Source organism: Cupressus sempervirens, chromosome 2 (assembly GCF_028749045.1).
Source record: "Cupressus sempervirens isolate cs-2001-9-10 chromosome 2, ASM2874904v1, whole genome shotgun sequence".
Taxonomy (NCBI): Eukaryota; Viridiplantae; Streptophyta; class Pinopsida; order Cupressales; family Cupressaceae; genus Cupressus; species Cupressus sempervirens.
In genome coordinates this window covers 144,544,977-144,565,317 of record NC_143119.1, presented here as the reverse complement: position 1 = coordinate 144,565,317, position 20,341 = coordinate 144,544,977, and positions in this window count along the sequence as shown.

Sequence of the window (20,341 nt, the reverse complement as noted above, 5' to 3'; positions counted from 1 at the left end):
GCTCATAATGTTCTCATTTTCTATAGGAAGGTTCATTTTAGAGTTGTAAGCCTACCATAAAAATCTCATTGCTCAAGCATTAGTATCATAGAAGTTATTGTGGATTTTCGATAGAAATATTTGTAGGAAAATATTTAGGCTCACCATTGGAGGCCTTAGAGAGCCTGGATGAGGTCCAAAAACTCAATGGAAAGGTGCTACCACCATTTCGAGCCTATAGATCATGAGCTGGCATTTCTGAAAAGTGGTTATAATAGAAAATTGGAGGAATGATTTGTGAGTTATGGCCTTCGAAAGTTTGGCTACCAAAATTTCTAAAACAATTTGCCAAAGATGTATTTGGCTGACTCTATGTGTTGTTAGTGTCTGTCAACCCTAGGTATTAAGTTTGAGCACATGGAACCTTCTTGAGCAACACAAAACTACCTATTTAAGAAAGGCCAAAACATTGTTTAGGATAGCTTGGGGTGAGAGTTCGCAGTTTGTCTTGCAAATTATTTATTGAAGGTGCTCATGTGGGTTAGCATATTATACTTATGAATTCTATAATTTTGCATTTGCAATGCAAATAAGAAGTCCATATTTTCTCACAATTTTAATCATTTCTATGTTTCTGTTATGAGTTTATGGTATTAAGGGGACCTCCCTGCATCAAGTGGTATTAGAGCTAGAGTTCTTGAGTGTGTGGATAGATTGCTGACTGTGAGGTAGTTCACACCAAGACCATGGTTTGGGTTGAGCATGTAGATAGATCATCGATTGTGAGGTAGTTTGTACTAGGGTTTTAGCGAAAGCATGAAAATGCCTCCACAAAGATAGTGTGGTAGAAGATCTGTAGGTGTTACACCTAAGGGTTTTGGAGTCCTCCAAAGATAGATGCAAGCATTGGAAGAACAAATGCATAGAGGAATGAATCTTCCCATAAGAGATGAAAGTGAGGATGAGGATGAAGTAGAAGAAAATGCCAAAGTAGAGGTAGTTCTAAATCTAGAGGAAGAGAGGCTTTTTAGGGCCATCTCCAAGATTGGAAAAAGACTTAAGTTTGAGGTTCCCACATTTTTAGGAAATCTTAACCCAGAAGAGTTGATTGATAGGATCAATGAACTAGAGGAGTACTTTGAGTATGAATATTTTGAGGATCTAGATAGGGACAAGTTTGCGAAGGAAAAATTGAAGGGACATGCAAAGATCTGGTGATGAGAGGTTTAGTTGGAAAAAAATAGAATGGGAAAGGACAAAATCACTAGATGGGATCAGATGAAAGATAAACTAAAGTGACAATTCATTCTCGTGGAATATGAGTTTGATCTATTGAATATGCAAGGGTTGAAGCAAGCAAGAAAATTCGTTCAAGAGTATACTAAAGAGTTCTATCGAGTTCTCATTAGAACTAGCCATGTAGAAGTTGATAAGGAGAAATTCACTCATTATCTTAATGGGTTAAGGCCCAAATTCAGGATGAGCTAAGTCTGGTTCGAATGAGTAGTATTGAGGAGGCATAGCAATTTTCCCTAAGAGTTGAGGAGAAATTGAGCAAGAAGTTTGATAATAAGAATAGTGGAAGAGGTCTTGGTGGAAGAACTGGTGGACGATCTTATGGTGGTCATAATGATGATCAAAAGAACAAGGATGAGACTAGAAGTAGTAGTCAGAACTAGAGGGCAAATAATTTTAATCATTGCCATGATTAGAACAATAAAGATCATAGAGCAATAGGTAGAGGACAAGGATCTAGAAGAGGAGGCTTCTGTGGAAAATGTTTTCACTGTGGAGAAGAAGGGCATAGAGCATTTGAATGTACCCAACACCAAGGAAGGACAAATCAAAGAATAGAAGGTTAGGTAAGAGTTGTACATGTTGATGAAGATGCCAGATCCTCACATTCTGAAGATACTAAAAGAGGAGAAGTCCTAGTTAACTAAAGAGTCCTACTGAGTGGTGAGAATGAACTTGAGCAAAGGAGCTTGTTTTGCACAAGGTGCAAATATGAAGATAAGTGTTGTGATGTGATCATTTATGGTGGAAGTATTGATAATATGGTGTTAGAAATGATGGTCACCAAGTTGAAGCTGAAGAGGAAAAACACCCATGTCCATACTGTATTGCTTGGGTGCAAGATGACCACAAGGTCATGGTCAATGGGCAATGCTCAATGAAGTTCAAGATTGAAAGCTACTAGGATGAGGTACTATGCAATATCATACCTATAGACACATGTCATATGTTGTTGGGTAGGCCATGGAAGTTTGACAGACATGTTGTACATGATGGGTGAGGAAATACCTACACTTTAACTAAGGATGGAGTGAAACATAAGTTGAATTCATTGAAGGATAAAGAAGAAGAAAAGGTATGTAGTGCTGCTAGAATATGTTTTGTTGGTGGAAAAGAGTTTCTTAAAGGTATGAAACATGAGCATATGCATTTTGTTGTAATTCCTAAAGATAGTAAAGAAGAAGTAGAGGAGGTACCTGCAAAAGTTGTAGATATGTTGGAAATTTTTTTCGATATTGTATCAAATAATGTACCTGATGGATTGCCCCCAATGAGGAAGATCAATCATTAGATGGATTTGGTTCTAGGAGAAAATTTGCCAAAAAAGGCAGTCCATAGGATGACACCAACAGAAAGTGAAGAGTTGAACAAGCAAGTTCATGAGTTGTTGTAGAAGGGGTTGATTTGAGACAGTCTGAGTCCATTTGTTGTACCAACAATATTAGCACCAAAGAAGAATGGAGGATGTAGGATGTGCACAGATTCTTGCACTATCAACAAGATCATAATAAAGTATAGATTTCCATTGCCAAGGATGGATGATATTATGGATTGCTTGAGTGGAGCTAAGTATTTCACAAAGATAGATATAAAGAGTGGGTACCATCAGATTCATATTAGAGAAGGTGATGAGTGGAAGACTATTTTCAAGACAATTGAAGGACTATATGAGTGGTTAGTCATGCCTTTTGGGCTAACCAATGCACCAAGAACTTTCATGAGGCATTGAAGGAGTTTTTGGGTAAGTTTTTCATTATTTACCTAGATGATATATTGATCTTTAGTAAGACATTAGAGGAGCATTTGATTCATATTCACAAGGTGTTTGATAAGTTGAGGGAAAAAAAGTTGTTGATAAACCTAAAGAAGTGTGGCTTTGTAAAGAAAGAGTTGGTGTACCTAGGATTGTAGTTTTAGAAGAAGGTCTGAAAATGGACCCAGAGAAAGTGAAGGCTACGCTTGAATGGCCTACTCCAAGGAGTGTGACAGAGGTAAGATCTTTTCATGGACTAACTACATTTTACAAATAGTTCATAAGAAGTTTTAGTAGTATTTGTGGACCCTTGATTGAAACATTGAGAGGGGATAGGAAAGAGTTTAAGGATTGTAGGAGCACATAAGAGTTTTAATATGTTGAAATAGAAAGTTATTGAGCAACCTATTTTAGCACTTCCTGATTTTAACAAGGTGTTTCAAGTAAACTGTGAGACCTATTGCTTATATTAGTGAGAAGTTGAATGATGCAAAAAGAAAATATTATGTTTATGATTAGGAATTTTATGCTATATTTCAAGCATTGAAGAAGTGGAGACACTATCTTCTTCCAAAGGAGTTTGTTTTGTATATTGGTCATCAAGCTTTGCAATATTTAAATAGTGAAGGAAAATTGAACCAAAGGCATTTAAAGTGGGTTGATTTTTTCTAGAGTTATACATTTGTTTTGAAACACGAGAGTTGGAAATCTAACAAAATTGTACATGCTCTTAGTAGAAGACAACTTTTGCTGACAGAAATGAAGATAGAGGTGGATGGGTTCAACGAACTTAGTACATTGTATCTAGATGATCCCAATTTTTGTGAAGCATGGAAGGCTTGTATAGAATATGTTACAATTGATAGGACAAAGTGGTTGGATTTCATGATCCAGGGTAATATGTTGTTCAAAGGAAGCTAGTTGTGCATTCCCAGAAGTTCAAAGAGAGAGAATCTCATCAAGGAGAAGCATTGTGCAGGATTGGCTAAACATTTTGGTAGAGATAAAACCATAGCTTTGGTTGTTGAAAATTACTACCAGCCACAATTGTAGCAAGATGTGATGGAGTTTGTACAAAGTTGCAGAGTATGTCAGATGGTGAAAGGAGTGAAGTAAAATATAAGATTATATTAGCCATTACCTATACAAAAGAAGTCATGGGGGGATGTCAGCATGGATTTTGTTCTTGGATTATCGAGGACTCAGCTTGAGCATGATTCTATTTTTGTGGTGGTTGATAGGTTTTCAAAGATATCACATTTTATTCCTTACAAGAAGACTAGTAATGTTGTTCATGGAGAAGAAGTGTTTTTTAGAGAAGTGGTGAGACTACATGGCTTGCCAAAGAGTATAGTTTTAGATTAAGATACCAAATTTGTTGGGTATTTCTAGCATACATTGTGGAAAAAGTTGAAGACATATTTGAAGTTTAGCTCATCACATTATCCATAGACTGATGGATAGACAGAAGCTGCAAATCATAATTTGAGAAATTTGCTAAGATGCTTCGTTGGAGATAAACCAAAAGGATGGGATATGATTTTACCATAGGTGGAATTTTCATATAATAATTTTATCAATAGGAGTATTGGTAAATCACCATTCTAGATTGTATATGGGAGTAGTCCTAGAAATGCTTCTGAACTGAGGTAGTTAGATAAAGGAGAGAAAAGTAGTGTTGAAGCAAAAGATTTTGCTAAATATTTAAAGAATGTCCATGAGGAGGTGAGGAAGCACATCATAAAGATGAATACACAATATAAGGCTAATGCAAATGTGAAAAAGAGATATAAGGAATTTCAGATTGGAGATGAAGTCATGGTTCATTTGAGGAAGGAGTGTTTTTTAGTGGGTATATATAATAAGCTGAAGATGAAGAAATTTGGCCCATGCAAAATAGTAGAAAGACATTATTCTGGAAATGCTTATGAAGTGTAGTTGCTTGCTTAATTAAATATTTCACCAGTATTTAATATTTCAGATTTGACAAAGTACTATGGAGATGAAGTTGTAGAAATGCAATGGAGTATTCCAACAGCTAGTTTGGCTACAAAGGAAATTGAGGAGATACTAGACAGTCGTGTTGGAAAAAGTACTAGAAACAAAACTTATGAGGAATATCTGGTCAAATGGAAAGGGAGAGTGGTTGAGGATTCATCATGGCTAGCAAAGGAGGAGGTTAACCATCTTGGTTTTCCTCTAAACACCTGAGACTTGATGGGGTCACTTCTCAAATTACCCTAGGTGTCTGATGCAGGAGCATCCTGGGTGTAAGAGCAATCTTGCATCACTCAAAAATATTTTATTTTCAGTATTTTCTATTTTAATAAGGACTAGTAGATAGGGTGGTTTCTATTTATGGGAACTTACTATTTTTAGTAAGCTTTTCATACGAGCTCAAAATGTTCTCATTTTCTATAGGAAGGTTCATTTTAGAGTTGTAAGCCTACCATAAAAACTTCATTGCTCAAGCATTAGTATCAGAGACGTTATTGCAGATTTTTGGTGGAAATATTTGCAGAAAAATCTTCAAGCTCACTATTGGAGGCCTTAGAGTGCTTGGATGAGGTTTGAAAACTTGGCAGAAGGGTGCTAGCATGGTTCCAAGACTGTAGATCATGAGTTGACGTTTCTGAAAAGTGGTTATAATAGCCAATCAAAGAAATAGTTCATGAGTTATGGCCTTCAGAAGTTGGGCTACTGAAATTTCTAAAATAATTTGTCAAAGATGTGTTTGGCCAACTCTATGTGTATTGTTAGGGTCTATTAGCCCTAGGTATTAAGTTTGAGCATCTAGAATCTTCCTAGGCGACATAAAACTATCTACTTAAGAAAGGCCCAAACATTGTCTAGGACAACTCGAGGTGATAGTTCGTAGCTTGTCTTGCAAATTATTATATTGAAGATGCCCAGGTGGGTTAGCATATTATACTTATGAATTCTATAATTCTGCATTTGCGGTGCAAATAAGAAGTCCATATTTTCTTGCTATTTCTATTGTTTCTATGTTTTTGTTATGAGTTTATGGCATTAAGGGGAGCTCCTTGCATCACTCTTAGTATTGTTTCAGACAAGGACACAAAGTTCATGAGTCATTTTTGAAAATCCTTGTGGAAAAAGCTAGGCACAAATCTTTCTTTTGGATTTTCCTATCATCCTCAGATAGATGGCCAAACTGAGGTAATAAATCATAGTCTTTGAAAATTACTAAGGTTCCTTACCAAGTGTTGAAAACATATTGATACAAGTATGATAAATGTGTTTCAATCATTGTTTATTCACTAAAGTCAAACCTACTACTTGTTGGTAAGACAATTTCTTATATGATTTAAGTACTATCATTTGTTTGATTGGTGAAAAGGATTTGATCAAATGAGGTAACAATAGCACCTAGAGAAAAGGTTGAGTTATGATATGAAAAGGAGTACAAGAATCAATTAAGATAGTAATATTATAGTACATTGATAATCTACTTAAGGTTGCAAAGGTTGGTTACATTGAGTAAGTTTATAAGAACAAGTTAAACAAAGTTTTTGTGCCAAGCTTCACCAAGTGGATAGTTGGAGCCCAACAAAGACAATTTTAGTGTAAGCGGAGTGAAATAGTGTAAGGTGAGTAAAGTTTACTTGATGTCAAGCACTAGTAAACTTTAGTTCATGTCGAGTGTTTTCACAATGGACGCCGAGAAATGCAGTATGTGTCGAGCATTACAAGCCAGTTCATGTCAAGTGTTAGCATTATGAGAAAGATCAAGAATTTGATGAATTTGAGTCGACAAGTTTATTTTCTTGGATTGTGTGATATGTGTGGAAGATAAAGATTGCTAAGCTAGTGGCACAAAATTCAAGATAAACTCTTACCTAATCTAACCTAACCCTAAAATAGATGATGGAGGATGAACAAAAAAATATCTTAAATTCTCTATTTATAGAGATATCTAGTGAAAAGCAAGAGTTGATGTGTGAGAACTTAAGAAAGACAAGGAGTCTAGGGTATTTGCTTCATTCAATGACCTAAGAGAAGAGACTATATTGGCAAGCAAAGCAAGAAGGCTTAAGGGTATGGATGCTTGAAGGGTGAATAAGTTATTAGAGCTAAAGAGTGTGAAATCCATGTACAACGAAGGATTGAAACAAAGATCTGTAATCTACAAATGATGTTGTAAGTTGTTATCAGATCAAGCCTTACTATTACTGTCTAATCATTGTATTAGTTTAGAGTAAATCCTTTGGATTAAGGTTGACCTAATAGTCATTTGTAAATCCTTTAACCAGGTGACATTTCAACTGAATGATCTAAAGTCCTCTAACAAGGCTCACTCCTAATAGGGTAATTGCAATCCTTGAACCGGGTCACATTTAACAGTGTGCATTGTAACCTTTAGTAAGGTTGGCCTTTCATAGGGTATCACTTCAGAAGAGTTAGAACGGGTAGCATGTTACTGATGATTTTTCCCAAATTGAGTTTCTACATTAAATCATTATGTTAAATGTGTTATTGAATTTGTTTATGTTTCATGTTTACATTTCTACAAATTGATTTGACCATAACCTACAAGTTTAAGTGATTACATAATCTAATGGATGCATGCATGATGAAAATGTTTTATGGATTTGGGTTCACTAATCTTTGAAAAGTTTTAATTGTACATCTAGATGTTGGATAATTGATTCACCACCCCCGCCCCCCCCCCCCCCCCCTCCCTCTATTTTTCTAAATAATTAAAACAATTGGTATCAAAGCCATTTTATTAAGAGGACTAGTTTGAAGGTACTAGAAGCACAAAGATCAAGATGTCAAAAAGAGAAGTACACAAGCTTAATAGAGATAACTTTCCTACATGGAAAATTCTAATGAAGCTACATCTAGAAGGCCTAGGAGATCATGCATAATTTATAATTACTATTGAGCATATTGATCCCACTAGAGCCCTAACTATTGAAGATCTAAAAGAGAAAATAGAACACAACCAAGCAATGTTGGAGATTGCCTCTGCCCTAATCTATGTTGAGTTTGATGATATCAAGTGTTGTGATAGTGCAAGGAAAATGTGGCATGCTTTACACACTATCTATGGAAGTGACGAAAATGTTCTAAGAGCCAAAGTTGAAAGTCTTAGAGGTAGGTCTGATGATATGAGAATAAAAGAAGGTGAGAATATTGCTCAATATTGCTCTAGGATAAAAGATGTTGTTAATGCAATAAGAGGAGCTACTGGTAAAATAGATGATTATATTGTACTGAGAAAAGTTTTGAGAACATTATTTCCCATCTATGCTATTAGAGTTTTTGCAATACAAGAATTAAGATGTATACCTGGGAATGATCTAACTCTTGAAGGTCTAGTAGGAAGACTCAATGCCTTTGAGCTATCTAATTTTGATAATTACAAATCTAAAAATATTGAATCTACTTTCAAAGATAAGTTATCATTAAGGAACTTGATGAGAAGAAGAAGATGATGATGATGATGATGATGAAGAAGAAAAAGATAAAATATGTTTCTAGTGAGAGTGATACAGATGAGGAAGATGTAGATAAACTTGAAGCACTACTGGCAAGGAGATTTCATAGAGGTAAAGGCAAGTTTAAAGGTAAGTTACCTATCATGTGTTTCAATTGCAATTAGGTTGGTCATATTTCTACTAGATGTCGAGAGAAGAAGAATCATAGAGGTGGTGATAAGTACAAAAGTAGAAGAGATGAAGACAACAAAGAATACAAAGACAAAGGAAAGAAGTCTTGGTACATTTTTCAAGAGAAAAACAAAAGATGGATCTAAAGATCATGATGATGAAGTGGTGTATGTTGCAATTAAGGATGAATCTAATGAAGATAAGGCAATTGCACTAGTGTCTTGTGTAAACAACAATGATAGATGGATCATTGATAGTGGGTGTTCACATCACATAACTAGAGATAAAAGTAAGTTCATTACCTTGAATTGTTATCATAGAAACAGTGTAAGGTTTGGTAATGATGCACCATGTTTGATGAAAGGAAAAGGTTCTATCAATCTCACAAAAAATATTTTATGTGAAAATGCTTATTATGTTGAAGAACTTAACTATAACTTGTTGAGTGTGTCACAACTAATCAATTTGGGTTGCAAGCTTGAGTTTGAGAAAAAAATTGTCAAGATATATGATACTGATAGAAAACTGATTGGTAAAGGTGATCAAACAAGAGGTAATCTATTCTACCTTGATATAGAGGATGCTACTTGTTTAATTGTAGAATTTGATGATGTGTGGCTATGGAACAAGAGGTTATTTCATGTTAATTTTGATAACTTGGTTAGTATCAGTAACATGAGAAGAGTCAAAGGTTTGCCTAAGTTGAAAAAGACTAAGAATATAATTTACAAACAATGTCAGTTAGGAAAAATGACAAAGTAAAGTTTTAAATGTAAGACTCATATCTCTAAAATAATATTAGAGATTGTTCATATTGACTTGTCTAGACCAATTGAAATACAAAACTACAAAGGAGATAAGTACATTATGCTTCTTGTTGATGATTATTCTAGAATGATGACAGTAATGTTTCTAAAATAGAAATCTGATGCTTTCCAAATGTTTAAGTGGTACTTAGAAAGAGTTAAGAAAGAAATAGGTAAAATACTAAAAAAATTGAGATCTGACAGAGGAGGAGAGGTTACATCAAATGAGTTTGAGATCTTTTGTAATAACAGAAGAATCAAAAGACAAACATTTTCTCCTAGAACCCCTCCACAAAATGGAATTGTTGAAAGGAAGAACGAATCCATAATGGGTTGTGCTAGGACACTCATCATGGAAAAAATGTTGCTTTGAAATATTATAGAGAAGTTGTAAGTACAACTACCTATACCTTGAATTGTGTACAAGTCAAGAAAGGTACTCATTCAACACCTTTTGAAATATGGTATGGATACTCATCAAATGTAAAATATTTTAAGGTATTTGGAAGCAAGTGTTATATTATTAAATATTTCAAGAATGGTAAACTAGATGCAAAAAGTGAAGAAGGTATATTTATTGATTATTCCACAAGAAGCAAACCTAGTGTTTAAATACTAACCTAACAAAGTTGTGGAAAGTGAAAATGTGAAATTTGATGAATATATAAAAGTATATGAGGTTGAACCTATGAAGGAACCAAAAGAATACAAATCATTTGTATACTTTTATGAAGGTATTCCCGCTAAAGAAGATGTTGTAAATCATGTTCTGAACCAACAGCAAGTTTCAGTGACTGTCGAATCACATACTATGAATGTCCAGTTGTATTCAAGAACTAAGCTACATTTAGGTGCCAAGTTATAGAATGTAGTTGAGGTGCATTCTGATTCTGATATTAATGTACATAAAAGAGATGTTGAACTAACTAACAAAGAGGTACATAGTGATTTAGAAGTTGAGAGACCAATTGTAGAAGTCGAAGCTAAACCAAGATTGTCTAAATTTATCAAGAGACATCATCCTGCTACAAAAATCATTGGTGATAAAGATGCTAGACCAATGAAAAGGAACAAATTAAGAAATGATACATGTTTTTTGAGCATGAAAGAACCCAAAATAGTGAAAGATGCCTTAGAAGATGTGGAATGGAGTAAAGCCATGGAAGAAGAGATTGAACAAATTGTGAAAAATAAGACATGGACTCTAGTTCCTAGACCAGAAGACAAAAATGTGATCAATACCAAGTGGGTACATAGAAAAAAGTTAAATGAAAATGGTGAAGTCACAAGGAACAAGGCAAGATTAGTGTATAAAGGATATGCACAAGAAGAAGGGATAGACCATGGAGAAACATTCACTCCTATTGCAAGATTGGAAGGAGTAAGAATTCTACTTGCTTACTCTATATACAAAGGTTTTAAACTTTATCAATGGATGTTAAGTTTGCATTTTTGAATGGTATATTAGAGGAAGAGGTTTTTATGGAATAGCCAAAAGTATTTGTTGATGCTAACAACAAAAATATGGTATGTAGACTACACAAAGCTCTTTATGGTTTAAAGCAAGTACCATGAGCAGGGTATGAAAGACTGTACAATATCTAGTGAAGATTGGATTTTAGAGGACTGATGATAACAACAATCTATACTTGAAGATAGGGAAAGGCAAAGGTATTTTTTCATCTAAATTTTTTGTTGATGATATCATATTTGGAGGTCAAGATACTTTATGTAATGCTTTTAAAAATAAAATGAAACAAGAATTTGAGATGTCTATGTTTGGAGAGATCAAGTTCTTTGTGGATTTGCAAGTACATCAAATGAAATATGGTATATACATCACTTAGTCAAAATATGTTAAGAAGATACTAAAAAATTTTGGACTGGAACATTCTGAGCTAGTAAGCACACCTATGGTGATAGGACATAAATTGTCAAAGAATGATGATTCAGTTGAGGTGAATCAAACATTATACATGTCTATGATTGGTAAATTACTATATGTAGTACATAGCAGACCCAAAATTGCATTATTTGTAGGGATAGCTACAAAATTCTCTTCTAATGCCAGAAAAAATCACTTGATGGTAGTACAGAGAATAATGAGATATCTATAAGGAATAAAGGAGTATGGTCTATACTATAAGAAAAATGAGAAATTTGAATTGAAGCCTATACTAATGTTGATTGGGCTAGAAATATTGATGACAGAAAGAGTGCCAGTGGAGGAGCATTTTTCTTATGCAAAAGGTTGGTTACATGGACTAGCAAGAAATGAAACTATATTTATCACTCTACTACTGAAACAATATTTGTTATTGTTGTGCTAAATTGTACAAACATTGCATGGATCAAACAACCACTCAAAGGTATAAAGGAGGAAATCATTGAACCTATGATACTTTATTGTGATCATATAAGTGCTATAAATATAAAAAATAATCTTATGATGCATACAAAGACTAAGCACATTGAAATCAAATATCATTACTTGAGAGCATTAGTTCAAGATAAAGAGGTGAAGATGGAATATGTCAACACCAAAGAACAAATTGTTTATATCTTCACAAAAGCATTACCTAAGGATGCTCATGAGTACTAAGAGGTAAATTAGGGGTAATATCCCTATCAAAGTCTATCTAAGAATCATGAGGAGTGCCTTGCATCAAAAAATTTAATTGACATATGTTACACATTGATGCAGTGGATCTTACTTTAGGAGCTACCTAAAGTAATCAAAGAGTTGGAACTACAAATTAGTCACAAGCAAGTTGATAGAGGGAGAAACTAAAAATATTTATATCTACATATTAATATGACATGTCTTTGGCACTATTTTCAAAGAGAGAGATAAATGAATTGAAATAAGAGAAAAAGAGGAGAACTTGTTAAAGTGTACTGAGTTCTGGAAATCATAGAAGGAGAAATCTAGATATAGAAGATACAGCCCTATGGTATATCTACTTAGAAGGAGAAAATGCACAATTGTACCTTCTACTTACATCTACCTAGTAAGAGGGAGATAATGTTGAGGGAGATATAAGAAGTGATCAAGAGGGAGTCATAAGGATGAGTTGATTGTCTATTGATCAAAACAAAATTTGTGTAACCTATTAAGAAGATGAAAGTTGTTGATAGAGGGAGAGATTTCAATACAAGGAATTATTTTCTTTTTGGAATTTTGTTGGTCTTACTAATTAAGTCTAGTAAGTTTGGTTTTCCATCAATTCTAAAGATGGAGATTGTTGAAAATAGATTGATACAAGTATGATAAATGGGTTTCAATCATTGTTTTTTCACTGATGTCAAACCTGCCACTTGTTGGTAAGAAAATTTCTTATATGATTTAAGTACTATCATTTCTTTGACTAATGAAGAGGATTTGATCAAATGAGGTAACAATAGCACCTAGAGGAAAGGTTGAGTTCTGATATGAGAAGGAGTACAGAATCAATTAAAATAGTGATATTATAGTGCATTGCTAATCTACTTAAGGTTGCAAAGGTTGGATAAACTAAGTAAGTTTAGAAGAACAAGTTAAAAAAAGTTTCTTTGCCAAGCTTGACCGAGTGGATAGTTTGAGCCGAGAAAAGTTAGTGCAAGCCAAGAAGAAAATTTGTTGGAGCTGAGCAAAGTCAATTTCAGTGTAATCCGAGTGAAACAATGCAAGTTGAGTAAAGTTTTGTTGATGTCAAGCACCAATAAATTTTAGTTTGTGCTTAGTGTTTTGATAGTGGATGCCAAGAAATGTAGTCCATGCCAAGCATCAGAAGCCAATTAATGTCAAGTGTCAACATTATGAGAAAGATCAAGAATTTGACAAATCTGAGCCAACAAGTTTATTTTCTTGGATTGTGTGAACCGTGTGGAAGATAAGATTGATGAGCTAGTGGCATAGAACTTAAGATAAACTATTTTGAGGTGAATTCAAAGAGGATTGAAGGAGTAGTTTCTAGAAGGGAATGAAATGAAATAAGGGGTAGATTCATTGAATCCTACCTAATCTAACCTAACCATAAAATAGACCCTAAAATAGACAATGGAGGATGAATGAAAAAGTTTCTTAAATTTGCTATTTATAGTAACGGTTGGTTAGAAGCAAGAGTTTATGTGCAAGAACCTAAGGAAGACAAGGAGTCTAGGGTATTTTCTTCATTTAGTGACCTAAGAGAAGAGATTGCATTGGTGAGAAAATCAAGAAGTTTTAAGGGTATGGATGCTTGAAGGGTGAACAAGCTATCAGAGCTAAAGAGTCTGAAAACCAAGAAAAATGGAGGACTAAAATATAGATCTATAATCTGCAAATGAAGTTGTAAATTTTTATCAGATCAAGCCTTATTGGTACTCTCTAATCATTTTATCAGTCTAGGGTAAATCCTTTAGATTAAGGTTGACCTAAGAGTCATTTGTAAATCCTTTAACTGGGTGACATTCCAAGTGAATGATCTAAAGTCCTCTGACAAGGCTCACTCCTAATAGGACAATTGAGATCCTTTAACCAGGTCACATTTAATAATGTGCATTGCAACCTTTAATAGGGTTGGCCTTTAATAGGGTATCACTTCAGAAGAGTGAAATTGGGCAGCATGTTACTCATGGTTTTTCCCAAGTTGGGTTTCCATGTTAAATCATTGTGTCAAATGTGTTATCGAATCTATTATGTTTCATGTTTACATTTTTGCAAATTGATTTGACAGTAACCTACAAGTTTAAGTGATTGTATAATATAATGGATGCATGCATGATGAAAATGTTTTACAAATATGGGTTCACTAATATGTGAAAAATTTAAATTGTACATGTGGACCTTGGATAATTGATTCACCCCCCTCTCTCTATTACTCTAAATAATTAAAAAAACCAAGGAATATGGACAAGTTTAGGTTTAATATGCATACAATGATATAGTCAATAGATCAACTGATAAAAGTCTAATTGAAATTGTTTATGGTTTACATACTAAAGGTGTGTTTAAACTAAGAAAGCTGAAAGATGGTGTAAAAGGTAGTGGATATACTAAGGACTTTTCCCACTCCATGAGGGAAGTCCATGAAATAGTGAGGAAGACCCTAACTGAAAATATTGTGAAACTCAAGCATAAGGTGGATGATAGTAAAAGAGATGTACAATTCCAAGTTGGGAATCTTGTGATGGTTCATCTAAAGAAAGTAAGGTTGTATAAGGGAGTCCCTCATAAGCTTTAGAAGAGAAGGGTGGGACCTTTCCCAATACTAGCCAATTATGGCAACAATACCTACAAGGTGGAGCTTCCTGAGTATGTTGAGTTGTCACTAATTTCTAATGTTGTTGATTTGGATAGGTATAAAGGCCCCACTCTAGATTTTGATCAAATAATTTAGGAAGTAATTCAATATTTAGAATACCTACAATTAACTCTTATATCACTAAGATAGTTGAAAAGGTTCTTGACTCGAGAGTTTACAAGAAAACTAGGACATGGTTTCTATGGGAACATCTTGTCAAGTGGCATGGAAAATATGATGTAGAAGCTACTTGGATCAAGGAAGAAGACTTAAAGAAGATGGGCATTGACTCTACCTTTCTCAATCCAAGGATCTATTGAACTCTTTGATTTCAAGGGAGTATGGTGCAGGAGCACCTAGCCTAACTCCTAGTCGTAGTTCCTATTTTTGGTTTTTGGCTTGTTTTAACCTTAGCCAAGTCAATTGGGTGTATTTGGACTTTATAAGGTCATGTGAGTTTTCTCTAGATGGATTTGACTAGGTTCAATCCATCCTAGATGTTTTTTCTTACTTTAGGATTTGGTTGTTAGGAAGCAAGATTTGGGTTATGCATCTTATACCCTAGAAGTCTAGGAAAATTTAAGATTTGAGTTTAATTTGTTTTATAAGGTGTTGTTACTTATTTTTCATAGGTTGGGGGTCATTTTTTGTCATTTGATGCAAAATTGGGAAAGATGTCACAAAGATGTCAATTGTTGCAAAAGTTGTCAATTGGGCAAAATTTGTCCAAATCATGTGAGATGATGCTTTGAAGGGTAAATCATTCCTATACATCATAAAGGGACCATAATAGGCCTATTTAGAATTTTCCAAGGGTTAAATGTAAAAGTTGCTAAGAGATGCAAAAAGTTGTCAGCAATTTTGAAAATTGCATGACAACATTGTGACAAGAAAGTTGGAAGTCATGAGGAAGGAGTTGATAGTCAGGATAATTGTCTAAAACCTCTCGAGGAACCTATAAGACCACAAAAGAGACCCATTCCAAGGGTTGGATATTGTAATAAGTGGAATTTTCAAGAAAACTAAAAGCCATTAATTGTTTTTCCATAATTAACATTTTTTGTGTTTTTTATTGTATGAGTACTTTAATAGATTGAAGGAATTGTATTTTTATTTGATCCATGTATTTCATGTTCTTACCATTCATTTTGGTTTAGATTCAAATTTGATAGGAGTTTTTTTTTTTATAGTTAGAAAATCATTTGTACATAGCCAGTTTGTTGTTCTTGTTTCGGCAGTTTTGGAGAAAATGGTTCCCCCATGAACACTCACCATGGAATCATCGTGACCTTGAGGGATATGGAAGTGGAGTCCTTGTATAGTTTACATAGAAAAGAAGAGGCCTAGACAACATTGTTTTCCATTTTCCAATGGATGCCCTAGGCAACCTTTTAATGCATGGCTATGCAATCATAGTGCTTGCAAGATGATTTTGGGAGATTGAATGTGTTGGGAAATTTAATCTAAGTGTTACAGAAGGAGGGGTGATGTATGAGGAAGCTATGTGTGGAAGAATAAGTTTCCAAGACAAGTATTTATAAGGATTTCATTAGACACTAGTAGGTGCTGATAGGAAATGCTTGAAACCCTCATTTTTAGGCACAAAAGTAGAAAAGGAGTGTACAAAAAAGTTGAGAACCTAAGACCCACAAAATATTAAATTAATTCCAAAAGGGTATTCATATTGGTAGTTAGTTTTCCAAGTTTTCCATCTTGTTAAGGTAAATATGGAGTTATAGTCCAAAAACTAAGTTTGGAGGCCTAATTAAGATAGTTTTGCCAAGTTTGAAGGAATCAATAGTGAAATCTATGGGTTTTGAGGCTAGGAGGTTAGGGAAAGTCTAAAGTCCCTAAGAAATAATCCCTCACTCCTAGTTGAAGGTAGAAAGACCATGTTTGTTGAATTTGAGAGTTTAGTGAGCAAGTTGGAATGTCTTTATGATGGATGCAAGTTGTAAAAACATTGTGTAGCGAGATAGGGATGATTGGAGGATAGGATAAAAATCCTCTTGAGGTTAGGATGACACAGTGGAACCCTAGTAGGCTAGAAGAGAAGCCTAGGTGAGTCCTTAGAGAAGAAAGGGCTAGAAGCAATTAAACCAATATGCATTGCTACATCTAATTTCATAATTGAAACTTATCGATCATTTACCTTTCACATAACATGGTTCATCATTTCCAAACTTAACACTACTTCCATTATAATGTTCTATCTTTTCATACTTACTTGTATCGCTAGTCATATTATGTTAAAAACCACTATCTGTTGGTGTAAATAAGTATTTACTATTTACACTTTACTTAAGTTTACTTAGGTTAATGCATTATTTTATTATGTATTCAGGTGAGACACTTAGGATTTTGTGTACTCTCATGTTGACAACATAGAAGTACGCAACTCTAATTCAGCACATGGTGTCTACAACACTGGAGTTTATATCATTCACTAAGTTGTCATGTAGACAACACAGTTATTCACACTCCTAATTTAGCACATGTTGTCTACACCACTTATTTGCGTGCTACACCATTGTAGGCTTATCCTCTCATCATCACACTTACTTTTGTGCTTAATGGAGGATAACCCATATGTGGTGGACATGTGCCTAGTTGTATGACTTATCATGTTGCTAACTTCCATGCATTCTAGAAGCTCTCCAGAGTCCTTTATAAACAATCACTTCTAATCTACTTGCATATGGCATATTGAATGAATATATCGTCATTCTGATCATACTCTCTTTGGTCTACTATTGTGCTTGTGTTTGAGTTCCTTAGTCTTCAGGGAATTCTGTCCTAAGGAAAATTCTTACATGGTATCAGAGCTTAGGGAGATTCTCTACACATAGCCATTTGAGACCGTTCATGCTTTAGCACCTCAACCTGAATCCAAAGAATCTGTAGAAATTGGGAGCATCTAGAGCCAAATTTGACCTTGCCATTGTGTCCAAAATTTTGATTTGGTGAAGATCAACTATAAATTTGCCAATGCTAGGCTAAAGTTGATCATGAGGCAAAAAAAATTTGCAAATCGGCACCCGAAGGCCCCCATTTGCAGTTCAAGTATGGTCATTTGCATATCTATTTGAATTATTTTTTGAATCTATACTTTATTTCTCTATATTTTTGATAGATTTTTTCAAAATTCTTTTTCCCTTTAGGCATCTAGCAAAGAAATTCTTTTTGTAGAACCGAGCAGTTGCACCCCGACTCTGCAATTTCATAATTTTTGTAATTATTTCACTGGGTATATTTAATTATTTAATCTGTGGGCATATATAAATTTGAACTATTTAACATCAAATCCAGCGAGTGCATTTAATTTTTCTCGGGCTGCAAACTTCCACCGACCAGCTGCACCAACAAATTTTTGATAGGCACGCCCACACCCACTGGTGGGGCCTCTCTTTGTTTTAACCCCATGTTTGCGCAAAATTTTATACAATGTTCACTATTTATTCCCACCGAATATGGGACAAATCCCCACTTTCTGGCCATCGCAAGTCAAAGTCCCAACGCTCGTTGCTCCAAATCTGGTGCCTGTGTGAAACAATCTGGTGCCACATGTCCTTTGTCATACTTGCCATGTGGGACAGCTAGCAGACATGTCACCCACATAGACAATGATAGGATAGTGAACCCTCCACAAAACCTTAGACATGTAGGATACATGTGTTCACCAGCCCAAATGCCAAATTAGCATACAACCATCACCGAGCTTGTTTTCCAAGCCATGTCACAAATTCAGAGCCTGCCAACTATTGACATGTGGACATACAGTGGTAGTCCAGTTAACTTCACACTCAACACACCCTACAACATCAACAAATCCAGTCATCAATACACGTCATTTTTTTCCCACACTATCTGTATAATTTGTATAGTATGGATGTATGATTTCGTACACTGACATCACCATCTGTACTGCTGACATCATTATTGATATCATCACAAGGGTAGAAGTCATTGACATCATCATTTTGCAAGGCTAAATTTGATGATCATTTGATCGTCATTCCTAGCCAAATTAGAACTAATGTGACAATCGTATGACCAATTTAACCCCATCTTTTGTTGATGCAACCCCTCTCCAGATTGATTTTTGATTTTGCAATCCGACTTTGGGAGGCCATATCTTTGTCATCCAAACTCCAAATAAGGGGTGATTTTTTTGAAATTGGGTAGAATTTCCTAAAAAAATTAGTAGTGCAACTTTTTTCTAGTTTTGGTGTATGGATTTGTTAGAAATTGCATTTTTTGGCAATTGTACCCACATAATCCTACATTTTACAACTTTAAACACTTCGTACAAGCACATCTGGATTCGAAAATAGGTTTCACTTTTTTTGAAAGTGCATTATTTTTTGTCTACTTTCCAGATCTATAGTCAAATTATGGGTTATGTGGACAAAAGTGTTACTTTCAGGAATAAGGCCTTTCTTTGCTTTGTATTGCTTTAGAATTGTAGCACATTGTAAATTTCTAGATTTTTAATCCATTAAGAGGTTGTAACAAGCAAAAGTAGAAGTCCACAAAGACCAAAATTGGCAAGTGGCCATTGTAATCACACTACTGATAAAGTGCCAAAAGCATCTATTTTGGGGGGGATTCTTGATTTAGTGAAAAGGGGGGGTGTTCTTGGTGTTGTGTTCTCTTTTTTTTGCAATTTTCTTTCATTATGGGAAATTTTAAGTTTCCAAAATTAATTCCACATAACTATGCTACATGCTCCATCAAAATGTGGTATCATTTAATGCCCAATGGAGTTTCACAAGATGTAGATGGTACTCTTCCTAAACCAACAAGTGATAAGGTATCAACAAGTGATATTTTAGCTTGGGTAGCAATGGATAGGAAAGCCCTAGGTGATAAAAGTTTTGGGGTTGATGATAAGATCATGTATCAAATTAAGAGGTGTTCTACATCCAAGGGAGCTTGGGATACCCTCAAAAACCTATATGGTAAAGTGTCTAAAGAGGATATTTTCAAATTTGAAGATGAGCTTGTCTCCTTAGATCCTAAGTCATATGATTCTATACAAGATTTCATCATCAAGGTGAATGAACTAAGGAAAAAGCTTTTTGATTGTGGGAGTTCTATAAAAGATGGCAAATTGATCTATCTTATTAATAATAAGTTGCCATTAGAGTATTCCACATTTTTTTCTTCTTTTAACACCTCAAAGACTGCATTAGGGTCTTCCTATAAGAAATTCTCGTTTGATGAATATGTTGATCTATTGGATACTAAAGAAAAGAAGTTGAAATCAATGGGGATTCTCAATTCACCTAACTCTAAAGCATTGGTGGCCAACAATGAGGGTTCTCAAAAGACAATTAGATAGTCTTCAAATAAAGGAAAGAGCATGAAGAAGTGGAATAACAAATTAGAGGATGCAAAAAAGAAAACACCACAATCCAATCAACAAGAAAAGTCTTCCTCAAATTCCAATAAGAAGAGGGACAACAATAATAAGAAGAAGAAGTGTGCCTATTACAAGAAAATGGGTCATGAAGAACATGAGTGTTATCTTAAGAAGATTGACCAACATCATGAAGAAACATAATGTTCCATTGCCTAATGCTTATAAGGATAAAGGGTCTTCTT